The sequence below is a fragment of the Hyperolius riggenbachi genome, chromosome 1, assembly GCF_040937935.1.
Source record: "Hyperolius riggenbachi isolate aHypRig1 chromosome 1, aHypRig1.pri, whole genome shotgun sequence".
In the NCBI taxonomy this organism is placed as follows: domain Eukaryota; kingdom Metazoa; phylum Chordata; class Amphibia; order Anura; family Hyperoliidae; genus Hyperolius; species Hyperolius riggenbachi.
The window spans coordinates 563,544,662-563,563,901 of record NC_090646.1 but is presented as its reverse complement, the minus strand read 5'-3'; the positions used below and the strand labels follow the sequence as shown (position 1 = coordinate 563,563,901).

The following is a 19,240-nucleotide window of genomic DNA, read 5'->3' as shown; positions in this document are numbered from 1 at the left end:
GGAGTATAGCAGAAACTCCTCATACTGGCCATATATGTAATGATTGCGGAGACCCTAAAATGCCAGTACAGACCCCACAAAGGACCCCATTTTGGAAAGAAGACACCCCAAGGTATTCACTGAGGGGCATGGCGAGTTCACAGAAGATTTTTTTTTTGTCATAAGTTAGCAGAAATTTTTTTTTTCTGACAAAAAAATAAAATTTTCTATGAACTCACTATGCCCCTCGTGGAATAACTTGGGTTGTCTTCTTTTACCCAAACCAATAAATAAACACTTATTGGATTTTTTATAATCAAAGACCTGTAGCACAATAAATTTGGACAAAAACTTGTATAGAAATGTTACTTTATTTGAAAAATGTTACCACAGAAAGTTAAATCTATCATCATCAAAAAAGTTTGTTTTTCCTTTTGTGGTCCTGCTTGTTTTTAGCTGCCAACTGTCTGTGCCTCCTCTTCAGGCCACTCCACAGCTTCTGTCCTTGGAAAACAGACAGCGAGGGCGCTGGAATCTCACCAGGTTGCCCCTCGGGCTCTGGGATATGACATTTTTTTAAATCCGTATTTGAGAGGACTTCTGATCATTTTCTAAAAAAGATAAAATGTAGAAGCCATGATTATTAATCGTGTTACTTATGAGAATATGAATACAATGCTACTGCAAAAAATAATAAAATTTAAAATACATATAAAATGTACATTTTTCCCCCAGAAATAAAATGCACTATAAATTACTTTTATACCATGTTCCTATCGCTTACTGTAAGCAGAAACAAAAAAAAACCAACAACAACAAAAAAACACAGATCTGACAGGTAAGTAGAAGATAGGCTAATCCAAAACCTAAGAGGGTTTCCCATGTCCTCTTGAAGAACAACACCGCTGCCTGGGACTCTGAAAGCTTCTGCTTGTGCAGATGCAGCCATACTTGTGCAGGTGCAATACGTCAGGGAGCATGGCCAGGGGTAGAGTATATATCCAATAAGCTCTTGTCGGATATGTTCAGAGGGTCTCTGCGCAGCATCTGTGGCTTCCATCTACCTACCGTAAATAAGCTAATTTTTTTTTTAACTGCCTAGGGTTCACTTTAAATATCTATGTGCATCACTACCTTTCCCTTTGATATCCCCAGTTATATAGGTTACAATATGTGTCTCTAGATAGAAGAAGCATCATATGGTTGGAAAAAAAGTTTAATATGAACAATATAAAATTCTATGGACTTTTAGATTACCAATTGGATATCACACAATGTGCAGTAGAGGCAGAAAGGCACTATGTGGTTGAATTACAAAAACCATTAAAACTTAAAGGAAACCTGAGACCGGGGAGGGGAATATCAAATATATATCCGGAGGAGTATGGACACCGTGCGGAGGCTGCAACAGGACAGATAATGTGCAGCCTCTAGATGGTTCTCAGCCAAGGAGGCACCTCTGCCAAGAATAGGGCATGCAGGAGAGGACTGGGGCCATTTTGCTGGCCTAGCCCCAGCTTTTAGTGCGTTTCTAGCTTTCGAGTTTACCCCACAGCATATCTATAGATCTTTAGTAGGTGGTAACTGCTGATGATGGCAGGGATCACCTCTGATAAAGACTTTTGTCACCTATGACTGCAGACAAATATTGGGAGCTGCCTACGACTGCTGAGAGATAATGGGGGCCATGTAAGACTGCTGAAAAATATTGGGGGTTAGCTATCAATGTTGGTTTAGGAAGGCTCATATGGCCACAGCCAGATACTGGGAAGCACCACTTACGACTGCTATAAAATAATTGGTGTTACCAATTAATATTGGCAGGTATGGGGAGGCTTATAGGACTGCTGGCAGATATTTGGGGTCACCTATAAGTGCTGGCCGATAGTTGGAGGCTGCCTAAGTCTGCTGGAGATTATTGGGGATCAACTATTTATACTGGCAGCACCCCAATACCTCCCACGCTTCTACAAGAGATCCAGACTGCCAGATCATCTTGTAGGAGTGCTGGCAGAGGCCCTTTTTCTCCTTAACCCTCCTGCCTGTCAGCCACTTAACAACTCTACATAGCTCTGCAGGCAACTGCAATGGTTTGTGTGCAAACCTCAAACAAAACAAAAAATGGGGGACCAAGTAACCTACCTGTATGTTTTTGGGTTCTGGGAGGCAACCAAAGTATCCAGCCAAAATGTACACAAGCCCGCAGAGCTCATACAAACTCCACACACACTGTGGATGATTCACCAACCAGCCGTTAAAATAGCACATGTAGTGCAAATAGCTCAACTTTAGTTGCTATCATGCATGTTGCTTCAGTAACACGTTAAACAAGTAGAGTACCACTTGTTATACTAACAACATGCGTGTAACTTACAACACCGCTACTTCCATAAGTAATCCATGAGCTCGTTGCACACCTCAACCCCATCGTGTCAAAGCTTGGTTTTAAAGCTACTGATTTGGGATGAAGTTCAATCCTTGATCACGGTTTCACTTTAAACTAGGAACCCTAGCACTGAAGGGAAAAGTGCTATCCAGCAAGCCACCCAGTACCAAAGTAGACAACCAATGTTATATAAAAGTACAGGAATACATGGCATATCTTAAGAAAAAAAAACAAAACAAAACAAAAATGCACAACTCAACTTTTACTATTTCTATTGCATCTCCATTCCAACTCATCTGTTTGCTTCCCACTTTCAGGCAATGTGGTGAAGTTACTAACCCATTGGGGATCCTATTGGGTGGAAGAAGCAGTAAAGCACAGCCTGCTTTGTGTGTCGGCAAAACAGGGGACTCCCTGTAGTGCAACAATGTGGTATGGGAAGCATAACCCTCACCTTTAGGACCACGTTATGATGTAATCCAGCAAAGTCTATGGCCACAAATTCTCCAAACATATGGTCAAAGCCAAACCAAAATCAGAGATTTTCACATGGCCAACGTTATCTGGGAAGATACTCTGGAGTTTCAGTTCTCTGTGAAAGCAAAAAGCCAGTTATTTCTACAAATATTTCCATTCTTCAGTTGAGCAGCAGATAACATATTTGAGTTGCAAAATGGGTGTTCATAACAAAAAGATTAAAAAAAACAAAAAAAACACCAGTATTACTGCACAAATGAATGTTTTAAAGAGAACCCGAGGTGGGTTTGTGATATCCTATTTGTATACAATGACCAGCCTGTGTCCTTCTATAGTGCGTCCATCCCCCCCGACTCTGCTGTCCCCCCATTATAAAAAAAAGCGCCAGGCTAGCGACATGCACATTGTCGCTAGCCTGTTATTTACCTCTGCCCTGCCACTCACCGCCGCTCCCCGCCTTCTGTATAGCGCTGCCTCCCGCCTGTGTCCCTTCCCTCACCGCCTCTGTAAGCCAATTGGAGGGAAGGGACAAAGACTGGGAGCCGCTGCTGGACGCGCTATAGAAGGCCACAGAGGTCATTGTATACAGAATATGCCTCTGTGTCTTCCACAGCCATATTCATGAAGGAATGTCATGCACAATTAGGCATACAATCAAAAGAACAACAGTATATCTACGCCCCTTGAGAGTTCATCTTAGCTGTAGGGGCTTACATATTTCGCCATTCTTCCCCAATGCTGGCAGTTAGAACGCTGATCGGTGAATGGGAACATGTGTTCCCAAAGCCAATCAAAGTGTCAGTAATGAATGATCACCAGCATTAGCGAGATGTTGGAGGTCATTCATAAAATGTAAGTAAAAACAGATACACAGTACACAGGCATTAATCGTGGGGACATCTTGTGGACAAAAAGTAAAGTACATTATTTTCACTTGAGTTCTTTAAATGTTGTAATAACCAGGACTAATGAGCAAATATGTGTGGGTTTTATCTACAGTAGCATGGTTTCTTTTTAAAACTATAAGGGTTGAAAACAGATAAATAGTATATTTTCTTATTTTTCACTTTAACCACTTCAGCCTTTAGTGATCCTGGCCATGGATCTAATAGGAAAATCCACAGTCCCCTCAGGAGTGCACTCCTATATAGAAAAAAGGACCGACAAGATACAATCTTCGGGCCCATATACTGCATAGCCAGGTCGGAGCCGCCATCAGGGGGGGGGGGGGGGGGGAGGGGGTAGCAGGGACAGCCATCACAACAGTGATGGGCCGCATGCTCTCAGGGAACTACAGGGGGCCGGGGGCCCCCGGATTTCCACAATGCTGTCTGAGCAGCAGGAGAGCTGGGGTTGTTGCCTCTGTCCCCAGTCTCTCCAGCGTGGTGCACGGCAGAGAGGAGAGTCCCTCCTCTCCTCTCTGACACTGAGGGGCGGGGCTGAGAGGAGACAAGCCGAGATTTGAGCCAGGAGGAGGAAGAAGTTAGACAGACAGCACAGATCAGACTAGGAGAGAGTGCATTGTGTGCAGATCTGCAGGTATTTTGCACACACACACTTGGTCCTGAGCTGCTGTAGATTCAGTGACCAGCTGTCTCCCTCTCCCCCAGCCTGAGCAGCTGTGACATCAGAAGCTGCTGAAACAGGGCTGCCTGGCTCTCCCCTCCTGTCCTGTTAGCTGCCTGGCTCCTATCACTTGTCTCATCACAGTTCAGCTCTCTCTCACATTTCAGTTTGTTAATTATGCAGTGTTCCCCTTCTCCTCCCCCCACACAGTCATTTCCCTTCATTCCCTAAAGCCGCATCTACACGCGCTGATGCGGCTCGATCGATAAGATCCGACAGGACGGATCTTGCTTCCGCCGATTCCCGGCTCGCTTCCCACGAGGGGACAATGGCAGGGAATCTAGCGAAAGATAAGCGGCGCCGGCGGGGACAAGCGGGGTATCGAATCCAGCGCCCGCGCGGCGGGAACACGGAAGAGGCGATCCGGCGGCTAATCGAGCCGCCGGATCGCCGCCTCACCTACACGTGTAGATGAGGCTTAAAGGTAGCCATACATCTAGCAATGTATGGACAGATTCAACCAAGAGATAAAAATCTCTCTCTTATCAAATCTAGTAAGAGAGAGATCTGGCAGCTGCCCTTACACCGCAGGCCGATTCTCGATCAATTTCATGCTGAAATAGATATGGAATCAGCCTTGTGCGTCGCCTCGCTGCCCTGACGCTGTCCCCCCTAATGTAAATGTCGAATCCCCCGGTGCCCTGTGTAAAGTATACATTACCTGTCCGTGGCCTGTGCTTGTCCCCCGTTGCCCCTGGGATATCTCCTCTGCATACATGCTCACCCCACGATGTTTACTAGTAAGGGCATGTGTGATGTCACACGCGCACCTCTACTAGGAAACCACATGGGGCGTGTGTGTATGGAGAGGAGAATGCGCTCGGAGCAGTGGAGGGACAAGCGTAGGCCACAGACAGGTTAATGTATACTTTACACAGGGCACCAGGGGGACATTCTTCATTGGGGGGACAGGGCCGAGGGTTTCGACGCGTTCGTCGTTTGTCAGGAAGTTGCACGCCATTCCCGCCGCGCACTCAATCGTGCAAGTCGCCCAACATCTTGCAGCATGCACGATCAAGAATGCAACCAATTTTCATGTATGGCCAACCTTTACTCTGCTATTCACACATGGGGTGTTCCTTTTGTTATTCCTGCCATAGTAATGTCCTACCATATTATTATGTTTCGCAGCACATTACAGATTACATAGTCAAGTCACTAACTGTCCTCAGAGGTGCTCACAATCTAATCCTACCATAGTCATAGTATAATGTCCTACCATATTATTATTATTATGTATTTATATAGTACTGACATCTTCTGTAGCACTTTACAGAGTGCATAGTCATGTCACTGACTGTCCTCAGAGGAGCTCACAATCTAATACCTACCATAGAGATAGTCTAATGTCCTACCATATTATTATTATGTATTTATATAGCACTGACCCTTCTGCAGCACTTTAAAGAGTACATAGTCATGTCCCTGACTGTTCTCAGTCAATTTAATCACCTAATCTTGTGATCAGTAAACTTAACTTGAAAATGTTATCCCTTTTCCCATAATTCTATTATATCCCATAATCCTATTATCTAATTCCTAGCCTCCCCCTTTGGCCAAAATGCCTAGCCTTTAATCTCTCCTACTAACTAAACTACAATTTGTTTGTAAATACCTAATACAGTACCCTGATCTATCAGTATCTCTAACCTCCTTCCTTTTCCTATGTCTGATAACCCAATCATAGTCAAGCTGTTTTCATGGGGCAACCGGAGGCACTGGGCCTTGGGCGGTAAAAAGTACAAATTTGGCCCTGCCAACGCACTGGCATTAAAAAGAATACCTTAGTGGAAAATATGAAAAAGCGGCGGGAGCAGGCATGTGTAGTGGGCACTCCACATGGCCACCGATCCTCCGTCCCCCTCCGCTAGTCAATAGCGACTCCCCAAACTCACTTCTGGGTCGGGGTGGTGATGGTTTACTGCACAGGCACTGCCTGGCGAAGCGTATCCTTGTATGCGTTTACGCAGCCAGGCGGGAGTGCTCTGTGCAAGCGCACTATGTAGCTGTGATGTCACAGCTACGTAGTGAGCATGCGCAGAGTGCTCCTGTCCACGTAAATGCATACAAGGATATGCTTTACTGGGCATCACCTGCACAGAAAGCCGCCACCGCCCGACCCAGAAGTTCGGGGAGTCGCTACTGACTAACGGAAAGGGACAGAGGAGAACGGAGGAAGCAGTGGCCATGAGGAGAGCCCACTACACATGCCTGCTCCCCCCGTTTTCCACTAAGATATCCTTAATCCTATGCTATGAAAGTTACTGGCGGGCACGGGGTGGAGTGGCTAGTGGGTGGACACAGTAGCCAGTGGGTGGGCCGGGGGGCCCAGTCCTGATGATGTGTGAGGGGCCCCAAAATTTCTGATGGCAGCCCTGAGTCAGGTAGTAGGCAATTCCCAGAAGTAACAAATCTTCTGCACCATACACAATTAGATCCTTCCATGTGCTGTGATCAAAAAGCACGCCTCTGTGTATAACACACTGACGCCCTTATTACAGACACAATGTTCGTGTCTAACCTCTACTCCTCATGCACATAATCCCCTAGAAAACAGGGCACCGGAGACTCACGTGACCCAGCAACAGTGCGGACGTTGCCAGCACGGAGGACTCAGAACCCTCTATTCCTGCAGCGTGATCATAGTGTTGAAACCAGCCAATCTAGGCGTAATAAAGCGGGCATATCGGCATCTGGTGTGCGGAAAAAGGAGGAGGAAGAGAAGCAGAGGCACGGGGAACGCTGGGGCGGCATAGACTTCCGGGTACAGCCTCCTCACGTGACAAGTTTCGTCACTAAACACGTGACTTCCTCAGACGTGACGTCAGCTGCGTGGTTGCGCCCTTATATAGCCATAGCAACCACGTCGCAGGCTTGGTTAGATGCCAGGAGAGATATTAGTTTAAAAACAAGTCACCAATGCGCTTTTAACAATTAATCATCAGCAGTAAGCCAGAGTGGCACAGCGCAATGAGGGTAGAGTCACAAGAAGGCACTCCACAGGCAAGAACTTGCGTTCAGTTTTATTGCATGTCGATACACACTACATGTTTCGGGCTCCACCCTTCATCAGGTGTAACCTCCCACCACCTCCATCTTCAATTTATACTCCTGACCCCACCCTCTCCGCCTGAGCACATCCATCATCATTTTTTCTTTCCCCTCCTTGGGGGCTTGCTTTACACTGATTTTTATGTTTAATTTTTAGTCTATGTTGATTTATCATCATTGTGTATTTTTGAAATTGTTCTGGTTATACCTGATGTAGGTGATAGCTTTATAGTATCTGTGAAGTAACAGATTATACCTGATGTAGGTGATAGCTCCATATTATCTGTGAAGTAACAGATTATTATTAAGGATGTGATGTTTAAAGTAAATATCAGTATGTTCACGTGGTGACTGACCCGCCCGGAGAGGGTGGGGTCAGGAGTATAAATTGAAGGTGGAGGTGGTGGGAGGTTACACCTGATGAAGGGCGGAGCCCGAAACATGTAGTGTGTATCGACATGCAATAAAACTGAATGCAAGCTCTTGCCTGTGGAGTGCCTCCTTCTACTATACTATACTCTGTATCACTGTGTGGAGCAGGGGTGGTGTGCCTGCTTGGAGAAGTTGCACCAGCACTGGCTCTCCCGTAGAGGATTGAGCTTCCAGAGTCAAGTTCTATCACTTACTATTGGATTACAGTCACAAGAACACTTAAGTTCAAGTCCTTACTCCGACCCTGCGGGGATAGACTGCCAATCATATATAAACTTTGACTCCTTCTGCAAAAGTTGTTTATCATAATCGCCCCGTCGGGGGCTGATATTTAGTTTATATATCCCCATAAATTTTGAATTTGGTGGATCCATTTATAGACAGAAGAGGGGGGTGACCATGGGGGCTGAATGTTCCCCTGCCTATGCTTGCCACCACCTAGGTTATTGGGAGCAGGAGGTGGTGAGGGGCAGGCCTGGGTACCGGGAACACGTAGCCCTCTGGTTAAGGTTTGTGGATGATGTCTGTGCTGTGGAGGGGTACCAAACAGGATCTGGATTTGTTTATTGCTGACCTAAATGTAAACAACAGAAACATCTTTCTAACGTATACTAGTGACCCTTACTGCTGATGATTAATTGTTAAAATCGCATTGGTGACTTGTTTTTAAACTAATATCTCTCCAGGCATCAAACCAAGCCTGCGACGTGGTTGCTATGGCTATATAAGGGCGCAACCACGCCGCTGACGTCACGTCTGAGGAAGTCACGAAACGCGTCACGCGAGGAGGCTGTACCCGGAAGCCTACGCCGCACTAGCGTTCCCCGTGCCTCAGCTTCTCTTCCTCCTCCTTTTTCCACACACCAGATGCCTATATGCCAGCTTTATTACGCCTAGATTGGCCGGTTTCAACGCTATGATCGTGCCGCAGGAATAGAGGGTTCCGAATCCTCCGTGCTGGTGATGTCCGCACTGTTGCTGGGTCATGTGAGTCTCCGGTGCCCCGTTTTCTAGGGGATTATGTGCATGAGTAGAGGTTAGACACGAACATTATGTGTCTGTAATGAGGGCGTCAGTGTATTATACACAGAGGCGTGCTTTTTGATCACAGCACACGGGAGGATCTAATTGTGTATGGTGCAGAAAATGTATGTTACTTCTGGGAATTGCCTACTACCTGGCTATACAGTATATGGACCTGAAGATTGTATCTGGACATGTCAGTCCTTTTTTCTATATAGGAGTGCACTCCTGAGGGGACTGTGGGTTTTCCTATTAGATCCATGGCCAGGATCTTTTGCTTGTTTTTAAAGGGGGCGTGTATGTGTGTTCACTGTATGTAGCTTTTTCTAATAAATTTTGTACTCATTTTTGGAACCAGTCTTGCGCTCCCTGTACTCCTTTTTTGTAAAAGTATTCGGCCCCCTTGAAGTTTTCCACATTTTGTCATAATACTGCCACAAACATGAATCAATTTTATTGGAATTCCACATGAAAGACCAATACAAAGTGGTGTACACGTGAGAAGTAAAACAAAAATCATACAGGATTTCAAACATTTTTTTTTTTACAAATAACTGCAAAGTGGGGTGTGCGTAATTATTCAGCCCCCTTTGGTCTGAGTGCAGTCAGTTGCCCATACACATTGCCTGAATGACTAAATAAAGTTCACCTGTGTGTAATCGAATGTCAGTACAAATACAGCTGCTCTGTGACGGCCTCAGAAGCTGTCTAAGAAAATATTGGGAGCAACAACACCATGAAGTCCAAAGAACACACCAGACAGGTCAGGGATAAAGTTATTGAGAAATTTAAAGCAGGCTTAGGCTACAAAAAGATTTCCAAAGCCTTGAACATCCCACGGAGCACTGTTCAAGTGATCATTCAGAAATAGAAGGAGTATGGCACAACTGTAAACCTACCAAGACAAGGCCGTCCACCTAAACTCACAGGCCGAACAAGGAGAGCGCTGATCAGAAATGCAGCCAAGAGGCCCATGGCGACTTTGGACGAGCTGCAAAGATCTACAGCTCATGTGGGGGAATCTGTCCATAGGACAACTATTAGTCGTGCACTGCACAAAGTTAGCCTTTATGCTTCCATAGGGGCAAGAAGAAAGCCATTGTTAACAGAAAAGCATAAGAAGTCCCGTTTGCAGTTTGCCACAAGCCATGTGGGGGACGTAGCAAACATGTGGAAGAAGGTGCTCTGGTCAGATGAGACCAAAATGGAACTTTTTGGCCAAAATGCAAAACGATATGTGTGGCGGAAAACTAACACTGCACATCACTCTGATCACACCATCCCCACTGTCAAATATGGTGGTGGCGGCATCATGCTCGGGGGTGCATCTCTTCAGCAGGGACAGGGAAGCTGGTCAGAGTTGATGGGAAGATGGATGGAGCCAAACACAGGGCAATCTTGGGAGAAAACCTCTTGGAGTCTGCAAAAGACGAGACTAGGGCGGAGGTTCTCCTTCCAGCAGGACAACAACCCTAAAGATAATGCCAGGGCAACAATGGAGTGGTTTAAAACAAAACATATCCATGTGTTAGAATGGCCCAGTCAAAGTCCAGATCTAAATCCAATCGAGAATATTTGGCAAAATCTGAAAACTGCTGTTCACAAACGCTGTCCATCTAATCTGACTGAGCTGGAGCGGTTTTGCAAAGAAGAATGGGCAAGGATTTCAGTCTCTAGATGTGCAAAGCTGGTAGAGACTGGCAGCTGAAGTTGAAGCAGAAGGTGGTTCTACAAAGTATTGCCTCAGGGGGCTGAATAATTATGCACACCCCACTTTGCAGTTATTTTTTTTTTTTAATGTTTGGAATCATGTATGGATTTTCGTTCCACTTCTCACGTGTACACCACTTGTATTGGTCTTTTATGTGGAATTCCAAAAAAATTGATTCATGTTTGTGGCAGTAATGTGACAAAATGTGGAAAACTTCAAGGAGGCCGAATACTTTTGCAAACCACTGTATATCTTGTTTTTTCCGCTGGAATATTAAGGAAAAAAATGGGAAAAACATTATTTCTCAATTATCGGACATTATAGTTTTAAAATAATACATGCTACCGTAATTAAAACCCACGTATTTTATTTGCCCATTTGTCCCGGTTATTACACCATTTAAATGATGTCCCTATCACGACGGAGCAGTCTCATAGACGGCGTCGTTTCATATGGGGACTTAGATCAATGAATGGGAACTGTGTTCCCATTCATTGATCTCCGGGCTAAAGGAGGGCGGTGGCAATAGCACACGGCGGCCAGTGGCAAGCTAATGTAGTAACTAGTAACCTCCGCATTGATCTCTGGTTCTATCTGATGTTTACAGTGTTGCTAGACTTAGGGGCCCTACTACTTTGAGGAGGCGGCTCCTATAATCAAATCGCTACGTTTTAGGTCTAGGACTTGCTTTCCTTTTTGTAAGCCAACCACAGGATCCTTTATTGCGTTATGCACACAAATGTATGAGGTCACTTTTTACAGACTAGTTGCATTGCCTCATAGACTTGATTTTACTGTAGCCGTTTTGTTCCTGCAGTTGGTGATGCACCTGCGGCCTCTCCCTCCACCCATATGCTTCCATGTGCTACCGATATACTCCTGGATGGTTCCTATGATGTTAGATAAGCCCCACTTGATCTTAACTGCATGCCCTACTATTGTTACGCTAGCACAAGCACAGGTTACAGCTACTTAGCCTGACCAAAACCCCTTATGTCCAAATGGGTGATAAGGGAAGGTAGCAGGGGCTCACTGCTCCCTTTGCATGCCTCTGTATGCTTTAGAGCCTAAGTTCTCAACGTGTGGTATGCGTACCCCTGGGGGTACTTCTGATGGTTCCAGGGGGTACTCAGGCTTGACATACCTAACCAAGAATAACAAATTTCGAGTTTTAGAGTATTATAAATCTTATTTAAACAACACAAAAGTAGTATTTTAGCTAATTAAAAGCAATAGTAAATGCTAGGAAATTGTTTAGAACCAATTATCATGTACTACGATTAAATATATATTTGTCAAGGGGTACTTGTGATACGGTTTACTATGCTAGGGGGTACTTGGTGAGTACAGGGTTTTAAAAGGGGTACATACCAATAAAATGTTGAGAAACACTGCTTTAGAGTACCTAGACATTCAGGACAATCTCATGTTCCATTCTTAGTGGTGACAGTTATGGGAACAACTAATTTACGTTCCTAAATGACTGCACACCATTGGAAAAAGCAAAGTCCATAAAGAGATGGATAAGCAAGTTTGATGACTGGTTTTACACTAAACCCATTAAAACATATTGGTAATGAATTATAGCCGATTGCTCGCTAAATTACAGCATACACTACAGCATTTAGTGGGCCAAATCCCAAACAAAGCCTATGGATTAAGATTGAAATGTCAATTAAGTTCATGTGTGTGTCAAAGCATGCATCACAATGGGGGGGGGGGGGGGGGGAGGAAGAGGGTTTGTTTTTACTTTTGTGGTCCTGCTTGTTTTCAGCTGCGAACTGTCTGTGCCTCCTCTTCAGGTCACTCCACAGCTTCTGTACTTGGAGAACAGACAGCGAGGGTGCTGGAATATCACCAGGTTGCCTCTCTGGCTCTGGGGCAGGACTTTATTTAAGTCACTATTTGAGAGGACAATGTTGTGCCTTCTGATCATTTTCTAAAAAATACAAAAATTTATAACCCGTGATTAGAATTTCTGTTACTTATGAGAATATGATTTAAAGGCCACTATCACAAAAAAAATGTAAAGTTTAAAATACATATACAATGTACATTTTTCTCCAGAATAAAATGCACTATACATTACTTTTATACACCATGTTCCTGTCGCTCACTGTTAGCAGAAACAAAACAGATCTGACGGGTTTTGGATTAGCCCATCTCCTACTTACCTAAGAGGGTTTCCGATGTTCTCCTGAACAACAACACCGCTGCCTGGGACTCTGTGAAAGCTTCTGCTTATTGTGCAGAAGCAGATATACTTGTGCAGGTGCAATACGGCAGGGAGCATGGCCACAAGAATATATCCAATAAACTCGTAGGATATGTTCTGCGCAGCATCTGTGGGGGGAGCTTCCATCTACTTAAGTAAGCTACTTTTTTTTTTTCCTTTTTAACTGCCTAGGGTACACTTTAAAATATGTGCATCACTCCCTCCTCCCTAGATATAAGAAGTAGTATAAGTGGTTTGCAAAAGTATTCGGCCCCCTTGAAGTTTTCCACATTTTGTCAAGGCTTTGGAAATCCTTTTGTAGCCTAAGCCTGCTTTAAATTTCTCAATAACTTTATCCCTGACCTGTCTGGTGTGTTCTTTGGACTTCATGGTGTTGTTGCTCCCAATATTGTCTTAGACAACCTCTGAGGCCGTCACAGAGCAGCTGTATTTGTACTGACATTAGATTACACAAAGGTGCACTCTATTTGGTCATTAGCACTCATAAGGCAATGTCTAATACAGTAGAAGAGTAGATCCGGGCACCAATACACTGCGAATTCCACTTTTATTTCATCCCACACACAGACAGATACAAGAGCATGGGGCTGGAGACCAGCCCCATGCTCTTGTATCTGTCTGTGTGTGGGATGAAATAAAAGTGGAATTCGCAGTGTATTGGTGCCCGGATCTACTCTTCTACTGTATTGGATATATGCCCTATTTACCGGAGGCACATACTAGCTTTGACCACTGACCCCCGCAAAGGTGCCATTCAGCAACTAGTGCCGCCTCCTGCTTCTTTCTACTGACTGACAGATAAGGCAATGTCTATGGGCAACTGACTGCACTCAGACCAAAGGGGGCTGAATAATTACACACACCGCCCATTGCAGTTATTTGTAAAAAAAAAAATGTTTGGAATCATGTATGATTTTCGTTCCACTTACCATGTGTACACCACTTTGTATTGGTCTTTCACATGGAATTCCAATAAAATTGATTCAGGTTTGTGGCAGTAATATGACAAAATGTGGAAAACGTCAAAGGGGCCGAATACTTTTGCAAACCACTGTGTATATATCGTTCCCTCACCGACCTCCTGTACTGCCTGGATCTTCTGCAATTCACCTATATTTCAGGTACGCTAACGGTACACCGCTGTCTACTGTTCACATAAAATAACGTGCTCTAGAAGCCTCCAAGACTGCAGAAAAATATTAGGGGTTAGCTATCACTACTGGTAGATTTAGGAAGGCTCATATGACTGCAGCTACACACTGGGAGGCACCATTTATGACTACTGTAAAATATTTGGTGTTACTAATACTGGCAGGTATGGGGAGGCTGATGTGATTGCTGGTGGATACAGGGAGCTACTTGGCAGAAATTTGGGGTCACCTATAATTGCTGGCTGATAGTCTGAGGAGGCTGCCTAAGACTGCTGGAGAATATTGGTGATCAACTATTTATACTGACATAAAGACTCCTGTGAATTAAGAGCAGCCTATGTCTGCCAGCACCCCAAGCAAACCTCAAATATAAAAAATGTAGGGGGGGGGGGGGGACATTTAACCTATGTTTTTTGGGATGTGGGAGGAAACCAAAATACCAAGTCAAAATCCACACAAGCCCATGGTGGTCATATATACTCCACACACACTGGGGATAATTCACCAATTAAAATAGCACACACTGCAAATAGCTCAACTTTAGTGGTCGCACCTGTTGCTTAAAGGGATACTGTAGGGGGGTCGGGGGAAAATGAGTTGAAGTTACCCGGGGCTTCTAACGGTCCCCCGCAGACATCCTGTGCCCGTGCAGCCACTCACAGATTCTCCGGCACCGCCTCCGGTTCACTTCTGGAATTTCTGACTTTAAAGTCAGAAAACCACTGCGCTTGCATTGCCGTGTCCTCGCTCCCGCTGATGGCACCAGGAGCATACTGCGCAGACCAAAGACCATACTGGGCTTGTGCAATACACTCCTGGTGACATCAGCGGGAGCGAGGATGCAGCTGCGCAGGCGCAGTGGTTTTCAGACTTTAAAGTCTGAAATTCCAGAAGTGAACTGGAGGCGGGGCCGGAGCATCGGTGAGTGGCTGCGTGGGTACAGGATGTCTGCGGGGGGCCATTAGAAGCCCTGGGTAAGTTCAACTCATTTTCCCCCGACCCCCCTACAGTATCCCTTTAAGTATGGGCCAGTGCACACCAAAAGCCGCTAGTGGATCTGCAAACGCTAGCGGTTTTTGAAGCTCTTTTTTCAGAGTGATTCTAGGCATGTTTAGAGCGAGTTTCTAAACATGCCTAACGTTTTTTAGAATGTTTTTGTGTAGCAGATTTTAATATTTTATTACAGTAAAGCTGTAACTGAACAGCTTCTGTAACAAAAACGCTTGAAAAACGTCTGAAAACGCTAGATCAGAGTGCAGTTTTCCACTTTCCTATACTTGTACATTGAGGCAGAAACTCCTCAGAAATCTAAAAATTGCTGCAGGACCAGAGTTTGCGTTTGGGGGAAAAACAAGCCGCTCTGGTGTGCACCAGCCCATTGAAATACATTAGCCAAGCGGTTTTCTATCCCCAAGCATTTTTTAAAAAAATGCTCAGCACTGCTCTTGGTGTGCATCAGCCCTAACACATTACATAACTAGAGTACCACTCGTTACACTAATGTGTGTTACCTACATAACCGCTACTTCCATAAGTACTCCATACACTCATTTTAACGATTTCAACTGGGAATACTAGCACTGAAGGAGAGAGTGCTATCGAGTAAACCACCAAAGTAGACAACCGATGTTACATAAAAGTACAGGAATACATGGCAGCTCTCCCTGGCCCATCTGAGGAAAAAAAAACTCAAACTTTTACTATTTCTAAGTTCCTAGCAGCTGCATGTAAGGAGTCTTCATTCTTGCTTATCTGTTTGCTCCCCACTTTCAGGCAATGTGGTGACGTTACCAACCCACTGGGGATCCTACTGGGTGAAAAAGGAGTAAAGCACAGCCTGCTTTGTGTGTCGGCTAAACAGGGACTCCCTGTAGTGCAAAAATGTGGTATGGGAAGCATAACCCTCACCTTTAGGATCCTGTAATGAGGTAATCCAGCAAAGGCCATGGACACAAATCCTCCAAACATATGGTCAAAGCCAAGCCAAAATCTGAGATTTTCACATGGCCAAAGTTATCTGATAAGATACTCCGGGGTTTCAGGTCTCTGCGAAAACAAAGCCGGTTATTTCTACAAATATTTCCAGTCTCAGTTGAACAGCAGATAACATATTTGAGTTGCTGAGAGTGTGTTGCAAGAAAAAAACAAAACAAATATTTCTACAGATGAGCGGTTTAATGTTTACAGGGTACAACATTTTTTACATACCTGGGGCCCCCTCCACGCAGATCGCTCCCTAGCTGTCGTCCTCCTGTGTTGTCCGGTAGTAGCCCTGTTCGCTTCACCAGTCAGCGCAGGCCGGCCGCATGCACTCCCCCATCACACTTGCATGCTGCGATTTGTCCAGCCTGAGATTTGTGTTGCCTGGTTATGTAGCCCTAAGGTATTCTAGACCTTGTAGTCCATACACCAAATGTGCATCATTACTAAAGATTAACAGGGGCACTCTTCATTGCAACCCATTCAGGCATCATCTGACCTGTCATCGTGAAGAAAGCAGCTAAGATCATTGGTTTCACACTTGCACTGCCCACTGTTCACTATATCCAGAGTCAGCATCATGTAGGGGCCAAAAAACTAGTTTACTATACCCAAATATTTATTATATCCGAGTTCACCATACCAGCCGTTGCTATCAGACTTATAATGGACTTTGGCCGGGACCTGGAGAGGCAGTTTACTATACCCAAATGTTTACGTATGCCAAAGTTTATCATGAGATTATACTGTAATTGTATATTGCCTGCAGACTGCTTTCTATGAGTAGTGGTTAGCAACTTGTTGCAATCATTTTGATGAAATCTCTCCACAAATTGATGCAGTTCACCTGCATTCAGGATTACACAGTAAATACGTTTCAAGTAAACAGCCAAGAGGCGTGCACCTTCCATTGCTTGAGGCTTCTATTTGTGCCGTGGTTACAGGTCACATTCCTATTACATTACTTATCGATAGAATGGGAGCAAGTCAATGAGCGAATAAGTGAAGGGGAAAGCCACACCATGCAATACAGACATAGGCCAGCAAGAGGAACGTATTGAATGGTTTTCTTCCTGTTATGCAGAGCACTTCCTGGACACAGAGGTCCATACAGACAAGGATGTGGCGGGATTAGTACCTTTTCACTCACTATTGTCAGCAATTTGAGCGCCGCAGTTTGTTTTCTGCTTGCTATCAAGAGTTACACAGTAAATACTTACCAGCAACAGGGCAGTTTAAGGCAGGGGACACACCTGACTGTTTTCGTACGCATTTTCTGCACAGAAAAACTGAGAACTGATGTTAATCTATGGGCTAGTTCACACTTCGTTTTTTTCTGTGCGTGAAAAAAGCATTGACATTCTGCATCATGATTTTGCACATTTTGTCAGTTATCTATCATTTACATTAGCTGCTGTGAAAAAAAGCACTACTTAGAAACACACTTGGTGTGCAGAAAAACACGCGCAGAAAACTGAATGACAAGTATGTTCCGTCTCAAGGCTAGAGTGCATGCAGGGCGAGAGTGTAATAATCCCCCGCAGTATAGGTGAGCCAGCTATAGGTCCCCCGCAGTATAGGTAGCCAGGCATAGTTGCCCCCAGTATAGGTTAGCTACGTAGGTGCTCCAGTATAGGGTAGCCAATATAGTTGCCCCCAGTATAGGTTAGATAGGTAGGTGCCCCCTATCTAACCTAGATAGGTAGGTGGGTGCGTCCAATATAGGTAGCCAGTACAGTTGCTCCCAGTATAGGTTAGATAGGTAGGTGCCCCCAGTATAGGTAGCCAGTACAGTTGCCCCAATATAGGATAGATAGGCAAGTGCCCCCAGTATAGGTTAGATCGGTAGGTGCCTAGCAGCGGTGGGGGAGAGCAGTCATAGTAGTTATAACTCACCTTCCGCCGCCGACCCCCCGCAGCCTCTAAAATCTCTCCCAGGTGTCCATCGCATTGGTAACAGCGCCCCCTGTGATGACAAGCGGTCACGTCATCAAAGGGGGGCGCTGTTACCAACGCGATGGATGCCTGGGAGGAGTTAGAGGCTGCAGGGGATTGGCGGCAGAAGGTGAGTTGTAACTACTATACCCGCTCCCCCTGCTGCTGGGGCCGACCAGCAACAAGATGAATTGTCCCTTACAGAGCCATGTGAGGCCTCTCCACACTTCACTCGCCTGTTTCCTCTCCAACGACAACTGACCTGTTGGGATATGGAGGTTCCCATATTTTAAACAATGTCAGTTTCCTGGCCTCCAGCTGATCTGTTATACATCAGTAGTACCTGAATAAACACACCCAAAATAACCATGCGGCAAATGTAGTCAAACTTATTAGAGGCAGCGGATCGGCAGGACAGTCAGGCAATGTGCATGGTTTAAAAGGAAATAGATATGGCAGCCTCCATATACCTCTCAGTTGTTCTTTAACCACCCAGGCGGTGATTATTTCCGGATTTTAGGGGTTAAAAGCGGTGCAATGTTTTTGCACATTTTCATAAATCATAGTGCACAGAGATCTGCAGCAGACCAGCATTTACTCGTTTCCCTGGGATCCAGCGCTATCCCCTGTTCATAAGTAAGAGATGTCTGTAACTTGGGTGTTTGTAACTTAGGGACATCCTGTAGCACAACAATCTGATGGGGAACAAAATTCTTACCTTTGGGATCTTCTAATGAGGAAATCCAGCCACATCTATGGCCACAAATCCTCCAAACATAAGGTCACAGCCAAGCCAAAGTCTAAGATTTTCACATGGCCAAAGTTATCCGAGAGGATAATCGGGGTTTCAGGTCTCTGAAGATGAAAAAACAAACAGTCATTTGTACCAATATTTCTATTCTCAGGTGAACGGCAGACAATAAACTTGAGTTGCTGAAAGTGTGTCACGTTATTTTTTCCCACTCTCTTCAAATCAGGTTACTTTCCTTAACCACTTCAGCACCACAGGGTTTTTGGCTTAAAAACCAAAGCAATTTTCACATTTCAGCGCTCCTCCCATTCATTCACCAATAACTTTATTGCTACTCATCAGATGTAAATGATCTATATCTTGTTTTTTTGCCACAAATTATGGTTTGTGAGGGTGATATTTGCTTTTAGTAATTATGTTATTATCTGTGCATTTTAAAGGGAAAAATGAGAAAAAAAAAAAGAAAAAATACACTATTTCTACATTTCCATCCACTATAGTT

General features: G+C 44.7%; 1 long non-coding RNA gene across 2 annotated transcripts in view; it reads right to left on the bottom strand.

The window, feature by feature from the left end:
• Positions 1 to 331: 331 nt before the first annotated feature.
• Positions 332 to 19,240, bottom strand: part of LOC137557556 (uncharacterized) — a 44,902-nt gene continuing 25,993 nt past the window's right edge. For both annotated transcript variants that reach the window (XR_011029591.1, XR_011029590.1), the window contains exons 4-8: positions 18,706 to 18,842; positions 15,981 to 16,118; positions 12,436 to 12,624; positions 2,820 to 2,957; positions 332 to 590 (exon numbers count right to left, since the gene is read on the bottom strand). This is a non-coding gene — a long non-coding RNA (uncharacterized lncRNA). The remainder of the gene's footprint in view (positions 591 to 2,819; positions 2,958 to 12,435; positions 12,625 to 15,980; positions 16,119 to 18,705; positions 18,843 to 19,240) is intronic.